The sequence below is a fragment of the Falco peregrinus genome, chromosome 2 (assembly GCF_023634155.1).
Source record: "Falco peregrinus isolate bFalPer1 chromosome 2, bFalPer1.pri, whole genome shotgun sequence".
NCBI classification, from domain to species: Eukaryota; Metazoa; Chordata; class Aves; order Falconiformes; family Falconidae; genus Falco; species Falco peregrinus.
In genome coordinates, this window is record NC_073722.1 from 115,692,118 (window position 1) to 115,708,550 (window position 16,433).

The 16,433-nt window shown below is 47.3% G+C and overlaps 1 long non-coding RNA gene across 6 annotated transcripts in view; it reads left to right on the top strand.

The window, feature by feature from the left end:
- The window catches only part of LOC114010644 (uncharacterized), a 198,482-nt gene that overhangs the window by 125,565 nt on the left and 56,484 nt on the right, over positions 1–16,433 (top strand). For all 6 annotated transcript variants that reach the window (XR_008745747.1, XR_008745748.1, XR_008745750.1 and 3 more), the window contains 3 exons: positions 1,453–1,596; positions 2,092–2,194; positions 2,618–2,702. This is a non-coding gene — a long non-coding RNA (uncharacterized LOC114010644). The remainder of the gene's footprint in view (positions 1–1,452; positions 1,597–2,091; positions 2,195–2,617; positions 2,703–16,433) is intronic.

Consider the following 16,433-nt stretch of genomic DNA (forward strand, 5'->3'; position numbering starts at 1 on the left):
AGGCGAGGCGTTTGTCCGCCTCAAGCAAAGCAGAAGTCAGAGCAGCAGTTGGGATTTCAGGGTGCTGAGCGGGCTGTGTCCCAGTGCCCTGGGGTGGCGGTGGGCCCGGAAGGGGTCTGTGCTCCATCACAGACCTCTCGCCATGCTCGGGTCCTTGGCTGGTGGAGGAAGGTGCTCATGGCCGACGTGGCTTCTGCCTGCTGGAGTGGCCGGCACTGAATTTTCTAGGAGCAGGGAAAAATGTTAGTGGTCAGCAAGTGGGATAGCCCAGAGAGGTGGTGGGTGCCCCATCCCTGGAAACATCCAAGGCCAGGTTGGATGGGGCTCTGAGCAACCTGATTTAGTGGAAGATGTCCCTGCTCATGGCAGGGGAGTGGACAAGAGGACCTTTAAGAATCCCTTCTGACCCACACTGTTCTATGATTCTATAACAGCAGCATCAGCAAGGGTGGATTCGTTGCTATCTTTTGGATACTGCCAAATCTTTTCCAGCCCCAATTCACAAAAATAAGGTTTGCCTCAGTCAGGCTGGTAGCTTCGCTGGTCATGCACCCGCTCCAGTGGTGAAGTCTGCATTGTATCCTTTGAGTGCTTTTAGTGCCTTTCCTGGAACTGCAGTGTCTGGGGAAAAGCATTTGAAAATTGCACATCATTAGCATGCTGAAGAGGAGGTAATGTATGTAAAGCATTTGACCTCCTTCTGGCTCCTGTGGCTGGGACAAATTCTGATCTCATTTGCAGCCACACAAATCCAGAGTATCGACATTAAGCACATTAAGTTTAGTGGAGTTACTCTGAGTTTATACTGCTGCACCTGGGAAATGGAAGATGCCACTAGCAGCCTTTTTGTGACCCAAGGGAAGGAAGTAATGAAGGCAACCTGCAAATGAAAGGATGAAAACAGTTCCCGACAACAGAACTTTTGCAGGAGTGTGAAATTTATTGGGAGCTGCTGCATGCTCAGCATTATTCGAAACCAGCTCATGGCTTTGGTGTTGGAAGTATGGAATTAGGAATCTCGCTATAGGCATCGAGTTTTTAAAACGTGTTGAAGGCTACCTGGGGCCTGCCTGGAGAAAAGGTTGATTATAGATTGACAAAGCAGTTTGAAAATAGGTAAAGTATGGGGAAGGACAAGCATTTAATTTCTTATTTCCCCTCCTTTTCTCCAAGAAGGAAGGGAAGACTTGAAAAAATAAAACAAAGAAGGAGGGAATGAAAACTAAAGCCAGTTTCATGCAAAATTAGTTGGAGGAATTAATTATCCCCCAAAATAATAATGGCCACTATTTTTTTAATTCTCTCTGCACGTGTAAAACACCAGTGAAAGATCTGCCACGCATTTCAGTTTGGCTAATCCCCCCCCCCCCCCCCCCCCCCCCGCTCCAAATCCAATATCACTAACTATTCTCAGTGTTAAGGAGTAATTTTATTTTTTTTCCAAATATACAGAAAATTCAAAACATCTGGAAACTAAGGACTTCGTTGTGTGCAGCGCTTCCAGCCTGAGTCCCAACAAGCCCAGAGAACTCCTGCTTTCCTGGCGGTGGATGCAACAGAGAGGCTGGATTAACAGGATGGAGGAGCCTGACTCGGGTATCGGAGGCACCTCGGAGACGCTTGTGTTTCTTCATCGCTTTTTCATGGGAGACGGCCAGATGTTGTGTTGGCTTTCTCAGAAAAAACATAGTTGGTCTGTTGCCCACACGAGTCAGATGTTAATATATAGATGATTGATTGTGAAAATATTTAAGGTTCCAGTGAGAGCCTTTATTCATCCATGCAGAGAGGCAAGAAGTGACCTTTGGCTCCGTGGCACAGTTTATCCATCTTGCTGGATGCCTGTGTCCTTGTGGCTAGGAGGAGGGAAGAGCTGCTGTGTGGAGGGAGGCAGCTCCTCTCCTTTTGTCTGAATCACCCTGGTTTGGGTCCCAGCAACTGGCAGCCCTGTCTCTGCCGCCGGTCATGTGTGGATGGGCAAAGAAACTGCCTTTTGAGTTGGGATGGGGGAATCCTGCTGTGAAATGAAATGTGGAGAGTGGAGTAAGAGTTACCTGATGAGGGCTAAAAGGATCTTTTCTCATTCACCAGGGCCAGACTCTGCTGCCTAATTGTAGATGCCACCAGGTGGATGAAGGGGCCCCAGCTCCCTGCGGACAGAGTGGTTCCTCCATGTGGTTCCTCACCTCCTAAGGTACCTCCTAAAGCAAGAAGGTATTGGCCCTGAAAGTGCCTATTTTTCTCTGTTTCATGTCTCCTTTTCCCCTCGAGGCTGTGTCTGTGGTCAGGTACCCTGTGTGTTGATCCCCCCCCCCCCCCCCATCATTCCACGAGGTTCGGTTTCGGGGCAGGCTGAGTCCTCGGCTGCTCTGCACGCTGCTCGGGTCTCATTCCATAAGTGCGTAAAGCCTCTCATTTGTCATTGTTAGACTTAATTTGGACAAAAATGCCACAGATTACATCTTTCTTACAGGACATGGTTGTCAAATAGTTTTAAATCACAAACCAGTTTGTCACTTTACTTTAGATTCTTGAAAATCCGTGCAGTGCTTTACAGCTTGCTAAGTCTGGGGAATGCGCACTGGGATTTTCACGTGTGCTATTGCTTTCTGTGCAGGAGGAGACCCATAGCTGGTGAACATCTGAGGCTACATTTGTTAGGAGATTCTGAAGCTCTTTCTGCATTTCCTTGCTGATCTCAGGTAAGAAATGTCCAGCTGAAGCTGATGCAGGTGTTCAGGGAGAAGAGGGAGGTGACTGAAAATAATTCTTGAGTGCAAAGGTAGAAGTGGTTCATGCTGAGCAGCACAATTCCTGTATCCTGTGGGATGCCTTACTGTGTACTGGCGGAGTACTCCTCAGTGCAAACAGTGATGGGAGAAGGAGGGAAACAACGTTAGCTTGCAATAATCAAGCATATGAAAATAAGTAGGTGTTTGCCGTCCATACAACATTGTTTGACTGAATTTCCTCTTCAAGTGAATTTGACAAGCCTGGAAGACAGTATTACACACAAGTGCTTCTGTTTGCTCCCTGTGCAGCTTGTTGCAGTAGCTGCCAAAGACCCGACGAGCTCTGGGCATGGGTAAATTTCTTCCATGTGCTGATTTGTCAGGTCTTGTACCGCAAAACATGTCAGACCCTGGCAGCTGCCCATCTGCACGAGGGTTTGGTGGCTCCTGCGCTGCCAGCAGGCTGTTAATGTGCTGCTCCCAGCAATGAGGTATGTCTGGGCTGGCCCCTCATTTGACCAGTCCTTTGTATTTTTTTACTGGGTTGATATAATATACCTCCCTCTCCTTAGTTCATTGATGCAGTCATGCTTCTTTATGAAGAAATTAAATTAGTCAGCAGTGCTGAATAAATGACAATTTTCCAACAACCTTCCAAACTGAGCTGTTACATGCTGGGGGTCTGGAGCAGCCCTCTGAAACTGAGCCAGTATGCTTTTTCAAAGAGGGGAGAGGGGGTTCTTCAACATCTGCCTTCGTGGCGTGGTTACCTAACGGGTGTCATTAACAACCACCTAATTGCGGGGAACAGGAAACAACTCTTCAGGTCGGAGTCAGATATGGTCCAGGCTGTATCACAGACCCTGTAATTCTAAGAACTGAATTTATCGCAGGATGCTTTAATGCGAAGTCTGTTAGGAAGAAGCAAGCCTGAGGTCTTGCTGCACTGCAGCCAGGAGGTCCCTTGTAGCTCCGGGGTCTGTGTGAAAGCCGCAGCTGCCAGGACTCAGTTTAAGCAGATATCTCCGGGAGGTGGTTGGCTCTTCCCTCCCTGTGTCTGGCCCAAATCCAAGAGCACAATGACACTGAAGAAGTAGTGGGTGTCCGTGACCACTTTTAGTGTCCTTTGATGTCCATCTTGTGGATCAGCTTGGGTTGGGCAAAGCAGCACGAAGGCCTGAACCCCTTGGTGTGTGTTGAAGGCGTTGTTAGAAGGGGCTCTGCTGCTGACTAGCAGCAGACTGAAGAGGCTGAGCTTCTGCTGATACCCAATTAGCTGATTATCCCAAAGGGAATTGGAAATGAAGGTTATCTTTCAACTTGTGATGAGCTTCCAAATAAATATTCAACACGCATTTAATAAGACAGTTTTATGCATTATTTAAGTATCAATTGATGGGTAGAAGACGAAACACTACACTGCTGATGCTGAGGTCTGAAAGGCAAGGACAGAAATCTGGTGAATGAGTCATTAAAGGAGATTGGTATCACTCATTTTACTGGATTATTATTTACACAGTAATCATGAAAATAATTTTAGCAAGACTTTGTTTCTGCATTTTGGTTGTTTTGGGGACGTATTGTTTTTAACCACGAGATGAGCAAGGGTACAAAACAAATGGAAAGATGAGGGAAAAAGGGATGTCCAGGCAGAGGTGGTCCAGCCTCCAGCTCAGGGCAAGACGAGCTCTTCCGGGGCCAGGGCGTAACATCGTCCCTTGGGGTTTATGCCTGGTTCAGAGAGAGTAACTGTTTCATGTCAGGGGCTTTGGCTTTTTCCTGGAACTTGGAGGGTTTGATTCTCCTCTTGCTTCTGGCGTATGTCAGGATGGACTTTGGGGACAAAACCCCTCTCTGAGCAGTGAATCTGCTGCTGAAGGACAGTCCAGCTCCTTGCGCGCAGTGGGAATTTTTAAGGGAAGTCTTGACTGTTGCCTCATTTGGACTGTTGCTGTGATTGATCTCGCAGGGTACAGAACAATAACGTGCCCTATTCACGTGGGAAAACTGTGGGGATGGGGGCTCTGGTATGCACTGCCCCAGGGACTGCTCCGTGTCAGGCATATCTAACATATCTGACAGTGATGCCCATTTTCGACCTGTACTCTCCGCTCCCCCCCCCCCCCCCCCCAATATTTTTGCCCCTGCAGTTGGTGATGCTCCTGAAACCTTGATGATGTCCTTTAATGTGGTCCTGCCCTTGAGAGAAACAAAGGACTTGGACCAACACACCATGGTTTCAGCAACATGGGAATGTCATTGAAACTCTTCTCCTGTGGGATACTTGAGAGCAGGATCAGCCTTGCAGTCCTGGGAGGCACCACTTGGCTAATTAAATAAACTGGTGACCTCTAAGACAGGAGTGAAAACAGGAATGAAATGAGGAGAGTGGGTTTTCTCCCCAGTGCGTCTCTGCCTCTCCAGTACTTCATTCTTCAGCTGCCCAGCGGGGCTGAGCTCCTCCTGGCAGCTCAGGATAGGCTCTGTTTTCCCTAACACCCCGTGGTATTCCAAATATTATTCTATGCATTTCTTTTTCTTTCTTTTTTTTTTTCTTTTTTTTTTTTTTTTTAAAAAAGGTGCTAAAAGAAAAGGTGCTAAAATAAAAACAGAGGGTCTGTCCTGATTTGTTGTACTTCCTTTTTCAGCTCTTGCTGTTAACAAATTTATTAATCTAGTTGGGATTATTTGTCTTTCCTCTTACAAAATGTTTTTCCCTCCAAAGGAAAAACTGCCAACGTATTATTAAAGGGAGCTCAGGTCCCAGTGCCCTCTTCCTTGTTGATTCTGTGTTGGGAGAGAAAACTTAAAGAGTGAGTTTTTTAAAAGGACGCTGTTGAAAAATAAGAACTTGACTTCAATTTGCCTTTAATTTTCCACTTTTCCCTCCCTTTTTCACTCAGTGCAACATGACCTATTTTCTGTATAAATGTGGTTTCCCAGCCTAATATACCTGGTACTGAGTATTTGCATTTTCATTACTTTTAAGAAAGATTGTATCTCCATTTTAATTGAAGAATCACCTGTTTTATTTGGAATATAAATAATTTTCAAATATTTTCACTGAGTTTTATGGAGATTTGTTTTAAAGCCTTTATTTTGCATCTGGTATTTTGATGCCTCCTTTAATTTGGTGCACATATAGCTGTATTTCTTAATATCTTTAAATGATCTCAAGCATATCAAAAAGGTAGATTTTTCAAAACAGCTCAGAACTAGAAGTCTGAATAATTGCTTGGTTTTTTTTTTTACTTTTGGTTGTTAAAAATGTTTCTTAATTTCTTTCTGATCACACTAAGAAGAAGATTATTCAGCAAAAAAAATAGAATACCTTAAATGTTTAGTTTGATTCATCTTGCTTCAGCTGCATGCTCTGAAACCATTTAAATCCCTCTTTAAAAATTAAATGCTGATGATTTTTTGAAACAAATGTACTTAGGAAGGAAAACATTTCAAAACGTCTTCAAAATGCTAAGTAGAAACATTTTGTCTTTTCCCAAATATACCCATTTTTTCTCCCTTAAAGAAGTTATGGCCTCTTTCTTACTGTGTAGTAGTTACCATGGGATGTTTCCCATCCCCAGTTACTCTAGGCTCCCTAAAAATATCAGCAAAGAGGTGCCCGTGGAAGGTCATTCAACCCTTCTGCCTGCCTCTGATAATAAGGATAACTCCCTAAATTATTAAATTATGTTCTTTCATATATTTAAGGTCATAGGGGATGAACCTGGGCTGGTAGCTGTGGCACAGCGTATATTGTGAAGGGCTTGAACAGGCTCACGTGCAGGTTTAGGGGGTAAATGTATCGCGTTACCCAGCCGAGGCGCTGGGAGATAGTGGGGTTCATAAGTGAAAGGCATTAACATCACGAACAATATGTAGATTAGTTGATATTAACAACCACATTCATTTAGATGAAGCTGATGAGCCAGCAGAGGAGGTTCCTCCACAGAGAGAGCCTCATACCAGTGACCTTGGGTGGAGGCAGGAGAGGTCATACTGTGAAATATGATAATGCTGTTAAGGGCTCTTGATGCTTTTAAGGTGATGCAGGTGTGTATTAATACCAGTGCTTGATTAAAGTCTAAGCAGGTTCATTTCATCCTCTTAACGAGAGCCGTTTTGCTATTTCTGCTGGATACCCTGAAACACCACGTAGTGTTTTGTCTGATGCTGGAGGTTCAGGAGTGGGTGAGCTGATTCCTGTAGGAAGTATTTAGAGATTCGGGTAGTCTAAGGAACGATGGAAAATATTTAAACACAAGGTGTCGTATTTTTATCACAGGATCTTTGTGTAAGTGTCTGTAAAATGCGAGTTTGCTGCTTATTTTGGAAGAAGGGCTAACAGTGTTTTTATTATCTCTGAGCATGCTAAGCTGACTCAGTGTAATGTAATTAATGAGGCCATCTTCCGTGAAAGGACAGTGGTAAGAGCTATTGCTAATTACTTCACAGGCATTGGAGAAATGTTGCTGAAACAGGGGTTCTCAGTGCCCAGATAGGAAGATGTTGACTCTTTGCAAGTTGCTAGCGGCAGCGTTGGGCACTTTTGGTTATTGCTGCAGCCGTGGTGCTGCTGCCGCTGCTGCCGCCTGCCCGGAGCATGGCCCCGGGCACCCCACTGGCTCCAGCAGCGGGCGTTTGCTCACACCCACATCACCCCTCTCCACTGCTGGTATTTTCTTCGGTCGTGTGGGACCTGTGAGCACAGCCTGGGCCATCTGAGGACACCCTGAGCACCAGCTGGTGCTCCTGAGTGAGGATGCACTTGGTGGACAGTTTTGTTCCCTGCAGAATGAGGCTGGGCGGCCAGCGCGGGTTACCTGACCCAGAAAGTGCTGAGATGTGATACAGGGTGTTGAACACCCTGATACAGAGATCAGTGCTGGCTTCCCGCTGTGTCAAACACAGGAGAAAATACTGCTGTTTTATAAACTTTCCCCAGCTTCCCCATAATTGAACGTACGAGTAGAGTGGCCTGGAAGAGACTCTTTATTATTCCCTCGTCCATTTGTTCAGAGATACAGACTTAGGAGTGCAGGAAACATCTAAAGCCTTATCTAGTCTGACCTGCTGAATAGCAGACTATAAAATTTTGTCCATTAACCTCACCACTGAGCCCATTAACTCATTTCTGGCTAAAACATCTCTTCCACTCTGAGTCTGAAAAGACCATGTGGTGGGTAATCCACCATTTCCCTTAACGGTTTCTTTTAATGGCTAGACTGTCTCTCCATTTAAAGCAGTAATTATCCTGCTGCTGTCATGTGTCTGATCCGTGGTTCACTGCCGTTCGCAGTCTGCGCACGTGAAGGTCGGGACTAGGCTGGAAGGTTGCTCCTGGTTGGGAGGGAGATGGTTTGGGTGGAGGGGATGGTGTGTAGGCAGCCTGGTGTAAGGGTCAGCTCTCGGGAGGCTGACCGTATCTTAGCGCTGGGGTTTGTCGGTGGCTCGGTGTGGGCTCAGAATCAGTGCTGCCGTCCCAGGGGGATTGCAGGGGGGTCGGCAGAGCTGGCTGAGGTCCCGGGGGAATCGCTGGAGCTCTGCAGAGGATGGCTGATGGCTGCTTCAGCTGTGCACGGTGTCCAGTTCCTGCTGGGTCACCTTGGTTGAACTAGAAACTACAGTCCTGCCCCATGCCTTGCCTGGCTGCGGCGCTTTTCTGTCTCTGTTATCACAAGCCCTAAATTCACTCACAAAATCATTCAACTCCTTGTTTATCTACTTCCTTGGGCTCCATAAAAACAGCTGCTGCTGAGACAGCAAAGCACACTTTGGGAGACCACCAGCATCAAGCGCCTTCGGCGTTGGGATGTGCTTTTTGCAGTGCACCGGTGAGTCAGCGGATAGATTTGCCTTTCTCTGGACTGAACAAATACGGTGAGGCACAACCTGCGCCACGCTGCTGGGGCTGCCTGAGCAAACGAGCAGCAGCCTGCTGGCTCCAGCAAGGTGGACAATATTTCACTGGGGAAAAACTGTGGGTGAATATTGTGACAGGCAGCCTGGCAGCTGGAGATTGCCTCCCGAACAGCTTTGGATTGACCGTCTCTGTTTGCAGAGTGCGTTTTTTCAGAGCTTGTCATTTTTAAGGGCATTGATTTTAATGTGTTTTCTTTGGATGATGATTTGACAGCGGAGGAATCGGCTCTAGGAACCAATGGCATTCTTTGGACTTTCACCTCAGCATGCCTGGACTGGAAGCTCTGGCTGTCAGTGGTACCCAGAGAGAGTTTTGTTGATGAAAACCATTCCTTGGACCCCTCCCATACAAGTGCCAAAAGAATGAGCCGTTTGTTTGGGGAATTGTCATCTTGCCCATGGACAGGTGCCATTTTGAGTGAAACCATCTCAAACAGCACACATAGCTCTCATGGGTGTTGCACAGCACCATGGTGAAGAACAGACTTTGAAGTTCACTAACTGAGCAGAGGTTGCCAGATATTCGTGAGCTGATGGATAATTGACACCAGGAAATGTTTGCAACTGGCTGCTCATGAAAGCCTTTGAGGAACTCCGGAGCCTGTGATTTCCTTCCTTCCGACACACCCGATTTCTAGCAGGTCAGGGTTTGCATCTGGGGTGATTTCAGTGGGTGATGCTCATTGGCAAAGCCCAAAGTTTATGACCCTACAAATGGCATGATGGCTTTTGTTCTCTTGGATATGAGTTGGAGGATACCTCAGCTGTAATGGGGTGAGCCAAGGTCTGGAACAAGAGACAGGCTTAAACAGCTCAGTCTGTCTGGCTTGCCAAAAAGCAAGTTTGGAGGCAATGTGATCGTGGTAGATAATTCCCTGTGCCAGTAGAAGATTTCTGATGTGTAATAAGATATAAGAAGGTCCAGTGGATGGATGTTGAAGTTAGGTTGGAAATGAGACAACTGTGGAGCAACATGGTAATTACCTATTGTAGCCACTGACCAAGGCAAGGGGGAAATTCATTCTAGCTTGGATGCTTCACCTTGAACCTGGATATCTTCCTGGAAGGGATGCTCCAGTTCAGCTGTGTGTGAGCTGGATAACATTACATACTGATGGGAAAAACAAACTGAAAAATGGTGTCCTGGATCTTTTCACACACTGGGCAGCTTTCCCTTGTGTTACTGAGCTTACTGCAGAAACAGTTATTTCACCATCGAAAGGCAGTAGCTGCTCTGGGCTCTGCACCTTTTTAAAGTTACTTTAATGGCAGTGCTGAGGGCTGGGTCTCCACTCCTTACACGGAGAGAGCTGGTTACCTGTTGCAAGGACACTTTTTGATGATATTTGGTGATAAAAGTAGATGCATTCAGCTCCTCTCCAACATGTTAGGGGATAGGTGTGGGAAATGCAGATGTGGTGTGGCTGGCCAACTAGGAAATCACAAAGTAAAGAAAGAGTGATAATGCTAAACAGAAAAATTGCCTTCCCCCCCCCCCCCCGGAAAACAAAATCTTATTGGAACAACTGAACTGTTTCATTTAACCCCCTATTTTGCTTCATTTTGGGGTTATTTCTGACTTGTGTGTTCAACCATTTTTCTTTAAAACATGGTTGGCTTTTAGACAAGCAAACAAAACTGTCACTTTAAAACAAAACAGTGAAAAGTCTGGTTCTGAAAACTGGCAGAATGATCCGGTTGTCAGCTCTGTGCCAGGTATCACCTTCTCTCTCTCCCAGCTGTCTTTGTGCTGAAGTCTGCTGATGATTGCTGGTGCAGACCTCAGCGCAGCCGAGGCACCCATGCTCCCAAGCGAGCTGATACCATGTTGTATATCGCCCACTTTCCAAGGCTGTAGCGAAACTTCAGGAGTGTGGGCGCTGCTGTGTGGTGAGGCAGGTGCCATCAATGCATCCAACAGTTGCATGAACACTTTCTCAGTGGGAGCAAGTGTTGGGTTTGTGTGGCAGGACTGTCCGCAGTCCCCCTTGCAGCTGTATGAAGCAGCAGAGCTGCACACCCAGGACCAAAAGCCATTTCTATATGGCGTATGTAGCATTTTTTTCTCCTGAAAGGCTTAGCTATGATAAAGCAAGGTGGAACGGGACATAAATCACAATCAAATAGTTATGGTATGATGCTGTGCTTTTCCTCTTTCTCTTTGTTTTCTCTCAGTTCATCAGTTTTATAGCTGCGGCTTGGAACGGCTCTGTGCCTGATTCTTGTTAAAAGTTGCAGATATCTGTTAATGTTGGGCAGCTGCTGTGGCTGTCGTAGTGTTTCGGGGCTGCAGGTCAGTGTAAAGGGATTTGGATAGCGTAGTTCCATCTGAGGGGCTGTCTTATTAATTCTGGTATATTGGATGACTCCTGGAAGCAGTTTTCCTGGGCTATCACAAGGGTTTGTAATAAATCCTAATGAGGCACCCCTGCTATGATAAATCATTCATTTCTCTAGTGGGATCATGGCTTATGGTCCCTAGAGAAAAGGAGAGGAACCACAAACCCTGTGTCAAGCCTGTGTCAGTGGTTACCTAGCTGTTTACTATCCAGCTAGAAAACATTGCAGCAGTCACCCCAAATCCCCAGGACGCTGTCTGCTGTTTGTAAAAAGTCAGCCTTTTTTTCACAAGGCAAACAACTGCTCTTGGACAAGGTGCTTTGTTTTAACCCAAGGGATTCATCCCTCTCCCTGCCTTTCATGTTAGAAAGGATCCAGGAGGGATTTACAGCTAAGTCAAGAGGGAAGGTGACAGAGCCAGAAGTAAAGCCCACCTGAGCAAACACTCCTGTGGCTGCTTTGGCTTTGTTGGCTTCTAACAGCTGTCGCTGGGCGCTGGTGCAGTTGGGGTGAGACTTGGAAAACACAATACGAGGCAGCAGCTGTCCCCTTGTGCATCTCAAAAACTGAGCTAAAGTTGAGGACCAGAGCTGACTGGTGTGTCCCAGTGGTGTGTGACACATCAGGCCAGCCCTGAACCTTCACCACCACCCCCTTCCCCTTCCTTTCCATGTTACGTGTTGTTCTGGGTATTTTCTTACCCCATTTTTACTGTCAGCAGTAAGCAGACACATCCCAATGTGGGGAGTTTTCTAGGCAAGGAGGTACAGGAAGCATGAGGCAAATGGGCTTGGAGAGATCTCTGGGAGCTGAGAGAGGTGTAAATTAACATCATTGCTAATTTGCCTTTCTCTCAACAGAGATGCTAAAATTAATAGGTGTCGGTCAGTGATATGATGGAAGACAGATCCTGTCAGAAACATGTCCATGCGGGCTGGTTGGCTAAGACACTTACAGGGTAATTTTTAATTCATTAGTGCATGACCTCTTGATTAAAACATTTACATGGTTTGTAAGTGAAAAAGGTCTTAAAGGATCAGATCTAAAACCTGTTGAAGTGTAGTTAGGTCTTTAATTCCCTGCAGTAGGCTCTGAATCAAGCCATGAAGTAACTGTTAATGTGGAACCCTCTAAATGGAGGGTGTAAGTGCTGTAGTGGTAAAATACAGGTTCGACCGAGGTGATGGGGTGATAAATCCCCAAGGAGAAGAGGTTAGGTTACAGTGACCTGCATTGCTTAGTTAAATGGATTCAAGCCAGCAAAATCGTGTTAATCCAGGCAATTATTTTTTTGTAATCTCATGAGTTAAACTTGTAGGATGGCAAAGATTCATCCCATTAAACGTGAGGACTTAGCTGTGGCATCTCAGGTGGAGTGTCATCACCCTCAACAGCGCAAAGGGAAGGAGGAATGACCAGGGGATGATCTGGATTTTAGTGGTCTCACTGCTTTGGTAGCAGCCTTTCCTCTCTGGATGAAGGCAGAGCTGAGGGAGGTGCCTGTTGCTTGGTGGGGACAGCTTGGATCTGCAGCTTGCAGGGACTGAAGTTGGAAAGAACCTGAGAAATATTGTGGACATCCCTGTTAGTAGGAATTCTGGTGAACTGCTGTGATTAAAAGGGCCGAGGTACCCTTGGATTGCTTTGGGTGATTGTTTTAAGAGGAAATCTGATGAATTTAGGGAAGGGATTGTATGACAAAGCAACAGAATTCCTAAGTCTTGAAAAGCATACCTAATCTGTTGGTATCTCCAATGGGTTTGAAAAGAGATCAGATCACTCTTTATTTGTACCATATTTCTATAAATAGTGTTCCCTGGCTTCTTCTATTCATCTTTGAGATCAAGGAGGAATGGCGGGGGGTAAATCAGCTCCTATGAGACCTTCTGGTGGCATCACATTCTCTTTGGTGCCTGGCTGCTGCACTAAGTCCCCAGGCCTGGGGCCAAGAGGGGATTTTCCATTCAGGCTCATTTGGCAAGGGCTGCAGGGGGCTGCTTGGTAGTTATGGCATTTTTTTCATACTTTTTTTTTTTGTTGTTTCATCATGTTTGTTTTGCCCGCCTAAATTACAAGACCTGCTTCCTATGTTCCCCTAAGAGCCATATTTAACGAATTCCCTGCTAAGGCCCTCCGTGTGTTTCCTCGGTCTGAGGAGGGGCCCTCAGGGACGGGAGCTTCTGCCTCACCATTTCTGCCAGACTTCATGTGAGAGATAGGAAAAGAGATGTAAGGGGGTGACGGTAAATAAGGTTTATTTATTTATATCCCCTAGTTTGAAGGGGAAATAGAGTGCAGGCCTAGGGAGAGACAGACACAGCTCATACTGCTGGAATGCAATTGCTGATGGACCGGTTAAATTTAAAAGGCCCAGGCCCAGATGTTTAAGAACTTCAGCGTGGCTTGAAACTGGCATAGCAATAAAAGGTCTCTTGTTTGAAAAAAACAAAAACTTCTTTGAGGTTAAAAAAGAGCCCTTTACAGTGAGCTGTACCATCTGATGTTGAAATCCATGGGTCCTGGGCATGGAGATCCAGTGATGCAGCTGTGTAGTGCCACTGTCCTTCATGGGTGACAGTTCTCCTTCACCTTGCCACTGTCCCCATCCAGCACCAAGAGGGATGTGAATCCTCTGTGGCTGGTTGAGCACAACTGTGCTGTTGTGGCCGTAGCACAGTATCTGGCAGGGCACAGAAGGTGCTGAAGGGGTAGCTATGGCTCCCACAGAGAGGAGAAGGGATGTAGCTAGTGGACTGGAGCGGAAGCCACTGTGTTTATCAAAAGGTCTGGCACCCCCTAACTCCTAGGAACTGCGTGACATTAAGTACAGGAGAGCCTGTAGCCATCCCATTTATGTCCCTTGCCCATCATTAGGTCCAAACCAGGCCCAAACCCAACTAACAAACTGAAATTGTTAATGTGGAAGACTGAAAGCATGAAAAATTGCCGTGAGATGCCAGCTGAGAGTTGGGTCTTCTTTTTGGCGCCTTTAGGTGAAAATGTCCTAACAGCCCTGGGAATGTGGTAACACCTCCCAGTGCTGTTTCATATCCGTTTTATTTTTGGAGGTGAGCAAGCTGAAGAGATTGCAGTAGCGCACTGAAAGCGAAGGACAAAGGCACAGACAAATATTGCTGTTTCCTATGGAATAATTCTCCACAAATGGTCCCTTCGGTGCTGGGGGTGGGGGAGCTCCTTTGGTGACACAGTAGAACTGTAAGGTCAGGCTCAGGATCTGGTTGCAGATAAACGAGACCACGACAGAAGACGGCAGAGCCCATCAGACCTGCCGGCTTGTGTTTGCCACGGAGCGACTGCCTGCCTGGCAGAGCTGCTTCTGCCGCCAGCAAGCTCCGCCGTGGGTTCCCAGCCTGGCCGCCGTGAGCGGCAGCGTTCCCGTCGTCTGTTGGGGACGGCACTTTGCCCCCGCACTTTCTAATGTGCAGCTGGATCTTTCCCAGTGATCCCATTAAGGCTCTACAGGGAATGGCGGGGAAATTATGTTAAGAAGATAATGATAGGGTAGCCCAGATAAAAAGGCAGGTCAAGAACAATTTGAAGAGTTGGGGAATGACTTCAGGCAGCTGAAGAGGTGTCATAAGGTCTCTATTCTCTCCAAGACATTCTCTCACCGCCTCGGATGAAACTTTAGCCGCAGCTCAGCGCATGCTCTTCTGGTTTTCAGTATTTCCCTGGCACAGAAAACTCTCCTTGCTGTATGTATACCAGGTACTGGCAGAGCTGGAGTTAGCTGAGAACAGTTGGATTACAGGATTTAGAGACAGATGGGACCTTTTTCATTATATTTTTTTTTATGATTAGCTCACAACATAACATGTGAGGCAGTCACGTATTTCATATTCACACAACAAATTATGCATCTAGTATGAAATAGCTCTCGTTTCCTTCTCTGAAATAGAGTATGAATTTCCATCTGGAATATATAATGTGGTTTCCATATGTACAAACAGAGACTTGTTACAAGTATCAAAGCAGAAAGAGCGTTTTGGATGATAATGTGCTGTGGAAGTGCCTAACCTGTGAATGCATGAAAGCTTCAGTTGATTCACAAATCCTAAGACAGAGACAAGCTCAAGGGTGGCTTTTAAGCCCAGTAGGATCCAGGAACCCTGTGCCTCCTGGTGAAGGATATGGAATTTAAGACACTCAGTGCTGGAGTGGGCTGTAACGCCTCAAGTCCACTCTGCCCAGAGATGATGAGCAAGAGGTCAAACCTGCTTTTAGATCTACAAAACGCTTTGTTTCTCAGTTTCCAGAGCTCAGCTTAGGTGGGTGCGGAGTGCCTGCTTGTGCGTGGGTGGTAAGTGCGTCCTGGAGATGGGCTCAGGTTCGTGCCCTCGCTGTTAGCCTGGTGCATCGTTCCCGTGCTGGGGCCAGCCCAGTGCCCGTACCTGAGACAAGCTGCTGTGCCTGGTTGCTGTGCCCCTGCTTTGGGCACGTCTCCTGATGCTGGGTTGGCAGCGCTGCTGTTTGGTGTCGGGGGGGGGGGGGGGGCTGACCCTTGGCTGGGGGCCAGGCGCCCACCAAAGCGGCTCTGTCACTGCCCTCCCCAGCCGGGCAGGGGAGAGAAAATACAATGACAGGCTTGTGGGTCGAGATGAGCACAGGGGGATCGCTCAGCAGTTACCGTCACGAGCAAAACAGACTCAACCTGGGGAAAAAAATATTTATTGCCTGTCAAATCAGAGTAGGATGATGAGATATAAACTCAAAATTTAAAAACTTCTTTTCCCCACCCCTCCCTTCTTCCCAGGCTCAACTTCACTCCCAATTTCTCTCCCTCCTCCCGCTGAGTGGTGCAGGGGATGGGGATGGGGCTGCGGTCAGTCCATCACACATTTTCTCTGCCACTCCTTCCCCCTCACTGTCTTTCTCTGCTCCAGTGTGAGGTCCTGCCCAGGCTGCAGTTGGTCTGTTCCCCCGTGTACCTCTGTGGGCTGGGGGGCACAGCCCACCTCCCCCGGGGCTGCCCACGGGCTGCCGGGTAGTCTCGCTCCGGCGCCTGGAGCCCCCTGCCCTGCCCCGGGTGTCTGCAGGGCTGCTGCTCACACCTTCTCACTCCTCTCTCCCGCTGCAGTTTGTTGCGCAGATTTTTCTCCCCTTCTCAAATCCGTTACCCCGAGGTGCTGCCCCCATGGCTGCTGGGCTCGGCCGTGGCCAGTGGCCGGTCCCTCTTGGAGCCACCTGGCCTGGGCTCCGCCGGGCACGGGGGAGGCTTCTGGCAGCTTCTCACAGAAGCCCCCCCTGTAGCCCCCTGCTACCAAAACCTTCCATGCAAACCCAATACACGTGTCTTCCAGTGAGACCGGTGCTAGTGCTATGCAGAGGTTATGGAGGGTTTTTACTTTTGTTGTCTCTAAGTCAGACAGTCTGGCACGGCTACAAGCCAAAGGTGCCCTGCCACCAGCTCAGCATCTT